This window comes from Gobio gobio (assembly GCF_949357685.1).
Source record: "Gobio gobio genome assembly, chromosome: 5".
NCBI lineage: Eukaryota > Metazoa > Chordata > Actinopteri > Cypriniformes > Gobionidae > Gobio > Gobio gobio.
The window spans coordinates 39,570,871-39,579,080 of NC_137101.1; positions in this window are offsets into that span (position 1 = coordinate 39,570,871).

The following is an 8,210-nucleotide window of genomic DNA, read 5'->3' on the forward strand; positions in this document are numbered from 1 at the left end:
TATCAATTATATCTTAATTTGAATCTATGTTTAATCAAACAATTGCCTGGATTTAATAAATAAGAAGCAAACCAAGAACGTCGGGTGTGGATTGAAGTGCGTACAAACAAACCCACTAGGGCATATGTTTCCACGTCTTTCTGCTTTTATTTACATTTTTTAAATGTATGTCTCAATTATAGCAGGTTTATAGAAAGTTATTATGATAGGCTATTTGAGGCTTTAAAGCAATAGGCTATATTGTATAAAGTAGTCACAATAAATGCGGCGTGTCTTATAGTGCTGAATTACAGAGCTGGTATAAACATTAAAAAAATAGTTTATTAGCCTACTTATTTACATTTCATCTGCTGTCAAAACTGTGCTAATTACATAAGCCTATAACATAGGCTATGGCTATCAAGCCAGGAACATATTCACTAAAAGGCAACATTGTAGCCTATAGTGCATAGGGCAGATCAATTAGAGAGCACATTGCTCTAACAAAACAACAACATAACACTCTATTCAGTGCACATGTAAACTGAACGAATAAGCAGGCCCTGAACAAGAGGCTGACGTCAACCCCCACTTACATAACGTTCCAAAGTTCTTATTAATAGTCTCATCTGTCAGACCATGGCGGGCCTACATAGAATACCATGGCCTACCTTACCTGGCTACACAAGGCGGAGTCGCCTGGGTTTTGAATTAAAGATGCTGATGATCTCGTCATAATCCAATGGGTGCATTCCATTCAACAGGGTCCCTACGCACTGTTCACTGCTCCCTACTCCCTGAGCACGGTATATCAGCTGAAGTGGACTTTGCTGACAATAATCGGTCATTTGGAACGCCCTGCAACGTCTTCAAAGAAAGGCAACGACGGTGCAGATTATGATATAGCCTAACATAAATTAATATTGTAATTTACTTTACTTTCAAATGAAAACCATGTAATAAGCATATACATTTACAAAACACACAGTATAGGCTTTCTAAAACATATAATCAAAACATTGTCCATTAGTTTTATTAGTTTACTTATAACTTGTATTGACTATGAACAGCTTTGAAGCTGCACCTGTCATTCAATTTGAAAATACTTTGATTTGGTTAACTATGTAGGCTCTTAATGGTTTTTGTAGCGGTCTCATCTCGTGCGCTTTCTTTCTCAAGTGCAGCTGCACAGTAAACAATCCTGAGGTAAATAAAGTAAAATATAAAACATGATAGCCCTCAGGGTGCTTCTCAACACTTTTAATTTGTTTACATATTCATAAAATATGATATACGAATGTAACAGTTATTGCCATAACCATTCATAAATACTCTAGTTTGTATAATAACTATGAATATTCAAATGGATATGTAAACTCCTTTATCGCAGAGCTGTTTAAAAACTATTCCAACCAACGGCTCTGCACCATCATTAGTTCAGACAGGTGATGCACGCGACGCGCAAAGACATTTGAGTGATTTTCTCTCTACACTTCCTGTGAAATGATGTATCGATGTTCCCTTCTTCCCTGCGCCGTTCGCAGTACCCTTCGGACTGAACATGTTCGCTCCCTTTGGATTGGAATCTCACTTAAGATGGCAGAATACCCTCTGAAGTCCACTTCGCAGTCCACTTACGGTCGAATGGAACGCACCCAGTGTTTCTGTCAGTTCTCTTTCGAAAGACAACAGGGTCAAATTGTACAAATGTTCAGTCACCATTGATGCTCTCAAAGCGAGTGTTGATCCTGTGTGTAGCGGAGAAAAGTCTTTCAACACTGCAGGACGTCATGGGTAGTGTGATGATGGCCCTTAAGACATAGTTCATCCCGGGGAAAATATCAGCAGCGCAGGCATCCAACAATTCAATTAGTGAGGGCATTTTGTCTTTGTAAATTTCGCATCACTGACTGTTATCCCATACAAGTTGCATGAAGATTTTAGCAGTTCTTGTGTGCCAAAAGTTGTGGATGCTGGGATGAGGGAAGCTGAAGCTCGCATTGTTCCGTAGGTGTCGTCTTTAAATCGGCTATTCAATTCAGCCATCTGGTTGTCCAGAATACAGTTCCAGAGTGAAACAACTTGCAAAACACAAGCATGAAAATGAACTTTTTTGCTTGCATCTGTTGTAATAGGTTATCTGCATCTACAGATGTGTTCAAAATGATAGCAGTCCAAGGGGTGGCAGTGGCTCAGTGGTTCATGTAGGTTGTCTACAAACTGGAAGGTTGGTGGTTCGATCCCCGGTTCCAACTGACCAAGTGCCGAGGTGTCCATGAGCAAGACACCTAACCCCAGCTGCTCCCGACGAGCTGGATGGCGCCTTGCAAGGCTGACACCACCGTCGGTGTGTGAATGAGTGTATGAATGGGTGAATGTGAGGCAAAAATGTAAAGCGCTTTGGATGGCCGTAGGTCTGTTAAAAGCGCTATATAAATGCAGTCCATTTACCATTTTAACATCACTAACCAGATCAATCCCTGTTTTTGGTAGAAATTATATTTCGTCATGGCAAATATTTTACTAGTAGGTGTAGCAGAGTAATAGAAAACCAACAGACCCAGCAGTCATGACATGCATGCTGCTGATTGTGTAATTGAATCATTATTTGAAAAGCACATGTTCAAAAAAAATAGCAGCGTGGAGTTTAATTAGTGATCAATTAGAGGTTATTCATTCTGTGAAAAAACTGATGTCAAACAAGAGGCCCTTATTTAAGGACAAAGGCAGCAAATGTTGTCCTGTGCATTTCTCTAATAAAATTAGAAAAATGAGTAATTTGGGTCGTTCCAGACATTGTTCAGAAGAACAGCGTTCTTTGATTAAAAAGTTGATAAGAGAGGGGAAAACATATAAAGAAGTGCAGAAAAATGATAGGCTGCTCAGCTTAAATGATATCAAATGCTTTAAAATGGCAACAAAAACCAGAAAGATGTGGAAGAAAACAGAAAACAACCATTCGAATGCCAAAATGGCAAAGATCAGCTCCAGGGAGATCAAAGAAAATCTAAAGTTACCTGTGAGTACTGTAACAATTAGAAGACGCCTATGTGAAGCCAAGCTATCGGCAAGAAGCCCCCGCAAAGTCCCATTGTTGAAAAAACGGCACGTGCTGAAGAGGTTACAATTTGCCAAAGAACTCATTGACTGGCCTAAAGAGAAATGGCGCAATTTTGGACCGATGAAAGAAAGATTGTTCTTTTTAGGTCTGGGGGCTGCAGACAGTTTGTCAGACGACTCCCAGATACTGAATTCATGCCCCAGTACACTGGAAAGACAGTGAAGCATGGTGACGCAAGCATCATGATATGGGGATGTTTCTCATACTATGGTGTTGGGCCTATTTAAATCGCATTCCAGGGATCATGGATCAGTTTGAGTACATCAGAATATTTAAAGAGGTCATGTTGCCTTATGCCGAAGAGGAAATGCCCCTGAAATTTGTTTCTCAACAAGACACGACCCCAAACACACCAGTAAGTGAGCAGCATCTTGGTTCCAGACCAACAAGATTAACGTTATGGAGTGGCCAGCCCATTAGAAAACTTGGTGACCTCAAAAATGCTCTTTCTGAGGCAAAACCAAGAAATGCAGAGGAATTGTGGTATGTGCAATCGTCCTGAGCTTGAATACCTGTTCACAGATGTGTAGCAACTTAGGCGAAATCAGACACATAATCGTCGGTTACAGCTACTAATATGTTTTAAATGCTTGTGCTTATGTGACGGAGCGGTACAGATTTCAGACACAAAGGAATTTTGACTACGCCACCCTGGGAATGTCACCCAGGGAAATATGAATGACACCTAGCAAATTGTCATTAGGTCACACAGGTTCGATTCTCTTTAATAAGGTAGGCAGAAATGTGGGTATCATATAAAAGTACAAAATTTGATTAGTACAAAGTTAAGTGAAAAAGGACAATCGCAAATAGTATCAATGATACAAGCAACCTCTGAAGGATGTTGAGGTGCACAACTGACAACAAATTCCAAATTAAATAAAAAGAGAGAGAGACCCACACACTCACAGAGCTGAGGCTCACCACAAGGGGAGTGATCACCAAGCTAGTTATCCAAAAGCACACGTTTCTCACACACACACACACACACACACACACACACACACACACACACACACACACACACACACACACACACACACGGCAAACATTGGAGGAGCACCACCACCAGAGGAGACCTTTCACCCGTGGGACCCCAGCTCCTGAAAGAAAATCAAAAATAAATAAAACAAAACTTCAAAACAAAATCAATTAAACCACAATTTGATGGTGGCACAGAAGAGCAAATAATAACAACACAAAATCAAATCACAATAAAATATACAAAGTAATTCAAACAATAGAAATAAAGACACATCAACTCAATTCGAAGGACAGGGGAGACAGGCTCGCATGGAGCAAACACATTGGTGCTCTTGTTCCAGAGACCAGTGAGTGTCAACCCTCAAATAAATATAAACTATAACTCAATAAAACCAGACAGCAACAATCCCCTCTTTGTTGATTTGTTGAAAGATACGACGTTCACTCTGTATGGGCGCGGAGAAACGACAGGGCTGTAACTATGGCGACAGCAGAGAAAAATGATCGTCACAGACGAGAGGGAGAATCCTGAACCAAATATAAACAGAAAACAACAATTACTAAAAACGTATGCATCACTTGCTGGAAATGTCCAGCTCATAGCTACATGCACGACACTCACTGGGAAAGGATTACGTGCACTATTATCCCTTCACAGGCATGGGTACGCAGCATTCGTATAAACCGCCGTTCAACTGGGATACAGGGAACTGCACACACTCAAAATGTCAGCCAATCCCTAATCCCCAGCAAAGCGGAACAATCTGCATTACACCGAACAGTTCGCACATACCTGCAGCTAGTGTTGACAACAGAAAGGGGAGGAGCCGGACGTGACGGGCATGACGCATCACAAGCTATAGCCAACCAGCTCTTAAATAGGAGACACTCCTCACTGATAGGTGCTCACAGCTGTCAATCACCACCACTTCTCATTTATTCGGTTACACTTAGTAACAGACTCTCTCCCCAACACAACAGAGAAGGATCCTTGGTTACCTTGGAAACAATCAGATGAGACGTTTTACGACCCAAAAGAATGTGGCCACAGGAAAAGTCCACATTGTAAAGACACAAAGCCTGTAAAACACGCTTTTGCCTCAAGTTATAGACAAACCGTCAATAAATGAACATGCACCCCAGGACACTGTATGTACACATATAACTGTCTTGTAAAGTGTTCCTTGGATGTTGTTTATGCATGTCTTATGATCAACTTACTATTTCATGTACCTCATATATGTCGTGTCTCCTATCAAATGAATGCTCGTTTCACGACTTACACTTTAATGTATGTCACGTCTTCATATGAGGCAAGATGTGTTTGTTGCATTAATTAGAATAAATGGGCACAGACCCTTTGATTTCATGTTTGAAACAAAGAGCCATAAAATCTCCAGAGGAACTTCCCGCTTTGAAATCCCAACAATCGCATTGGTCAAGTCTACCTCAGGAGGGTGTGACCACTCTCAGACTATAAAAAGAGAGAGCTCAGATTCCCTCTCTCTCTTCTTCCTCTGCCTCATGGTCATGACACACTGGGCCTGTGGGCTTCCGCCCAGCAGGCCGCCAACATGGTGCCTGATGGCCTTACAAGACCATGGACCAGAAGGTCCAGACTCTGCACGCCATGTGCAACCTCAATGGAGTCGAAGCAACCACGCAAGCTCATCATTTCTTCTTCAATCGATGCAGAAGAACTTGATCAATGCCATCGGACGGAACCAACAAACTCTCTCCTGCGATTTCACCTCGTACGGCCTTCTACAGCTCAGGCTAAATGCAAGTAAAGTACGAAACAGAAATCGCTGTGTAGTTAGTAAAACTGTAAACTCTTTGTTCAGACAAAGAAGTTTATTAATGGTGGTTCTTCCAAAGGTTCTAGACTCTGCATAACTTCATCCATCTGTTCTGACCCTTTTCCCTCCAACCACTTTAACCTTACCTCTTGTCATGTATGTATTGTGTGTGTATGTCTTCGGATAGTTTTAGTCTTGTTCCGTGATTTTAGTTATTAAAGTTTGTGCACAATATATGTTGGTCCTGACTCCGTGCCTGCAAACATATTGTCCCTTAAATGATCGATCTTGCTATGCGCTTAGGTAAATTCAAAGAAATAATTATTTTTCAGTGGCCATGAAAAGCATCCTTTTCTAAGAATTAAATTAATAATCAATACTGAATGTCCTTAGGATGAACTGATTGAATGATTGTAATGTTAATGTAGCTACATCAAGTTAATCTATTTAACTGATTCAAATATTTATAATTAATCATAATGAATCATCATAATGAGTTATGAATAATTATTAATATTTCCCCTCAGAGCTAATTCGTTACAGATGCCAGAAGTTGGTCACCTCCATGCAACACAAACGTGAAGAAGTTCTCAAAAACCGTGGTTATACGACTAAATATTAGTCCAGTGATTGACAAGAAAGCTAAATCTTCAAGCATTTCTCAGTTAATAAATACAGTAAATGTTTGACTTTGTAAAGAAAAATGCAGACACTGCTATTTTTTTGAACAGCCTAATATTCCTTTTTCTTCACTTTAACAAATTTGATACATTGTTCTTCATGTTTTTATTTAGAATGTGCAGAGTTCCCAATGCATTTCCGTGTATTACAATAATAGTTATTATAAAGATTTTGTGCTTTACTCACTTTTTTAAATGCACTGCTATTATTTTGAACACAACTGTAGTTTTGTCTGTCCGCTTGTCTCTGAATACTCAGCAAGAGTCTCAAGTAACACGTCTCAAGTAGCATTTCTAAGACTTTATGAACAGATCCTGATTTGGAGCTCCACCTGGTTTCGCAGTTCCTTGCATGGGCGTTCTGGATGCATTTATTTCTGAAGCTCCACAAACCGAGCGTGCCTCTGGGGCCCAGTGAAGAAGTTGTGTATCTGATTGATGACAGTGAAAAAAGTACTGACGTGTCCAGATGATTCCGCAGCATCACAAAGCACTAAATTCAGTCTGTGGGAATTACAATGTACACAGCTTTGGGAAATGTCTCTTTCAAGATAGCTTGAACCCCTCCTCTGTGCCCAGACATGACAGATGCCCCATCAAAAACAGAAGGGTCCAAACCAAGTGGTTCTAGGATTTCAAGGATCCTCTGTGATATTCCTTGAGCAGACAGGTCAGCTGTTTTGACAAAGCCCAGCGCTCGTTCTTTGATTGTCCCATTATGGATAAATCAAACACAGACAGCAACTAGCTCGCGTTTCGAAACATCTTTAAACTCATCTGCAAGTATGGCAAAATATGTGGGCCTAGGCTGTTCTTGCATCTCAGTTTTTATCTTCCTGAGTAGAAGTGAAGCGGCAGCCTCAAGCAGCTCGTCCTGAATGTGGTGATTTATTACAGTACTGCTGCCTTGGTGCACATGACTTTGTTTGTAGGAGAGTGTTATGGGAAAATTTAATCATAGCTATACATTAAACATTGCGCATGAAATGTTTATTGATTTGCATATATTCATACAGGACCAGCTTACTGGGTAAAAGGTCATATACAGAATATAGAGAACACGTTCTACACTCAGGGGTCAGGATGGCCTAAACGTAGGGATCAGAGTTAAAATGAAGTGCTGCTTTTCTTGTCATGTGTGGAAATTTACAGGAGGAGTGACTTTGTTTGGGAAACTGATAAAAAGCTGAGTGCTGTTATGTCTAGTTAGTGCACTCTGCAGACATTGAAGATGGCTGTATGACTGTGACTCATTTCTTGCAAGAAATTAAATCTTTATAAAGACAATTGGGCAAGGTTTTGTCTCTTATTCAGTAATGCGGCGATAGTAGAAATTTTGCCACGACAAGAGTAATTTAACAAGTGCAGAAGCATGCACCTTGCTAGCCTGATGCTTCTCACAGACCTACCCGTTACATTTTCAATTTTTTAAACCCTCTTTAGTAAAAGTCGCCTCAGTGTGCAGTTCAGGAAAATGCCTACAGGCCTTACAAAAAACTGGCTATATTCAATCCAGTTGAATCTTTCATACCACTTGGCGTTGAAGCTTCGATTTTTCCCATCAATTATGGTACTCGGGACTGCCTTTAGATGAGGTTGGGTAGCAGGTTCCCCATAGCTGATCCGACGGTGCAATCAAGGGTGGCA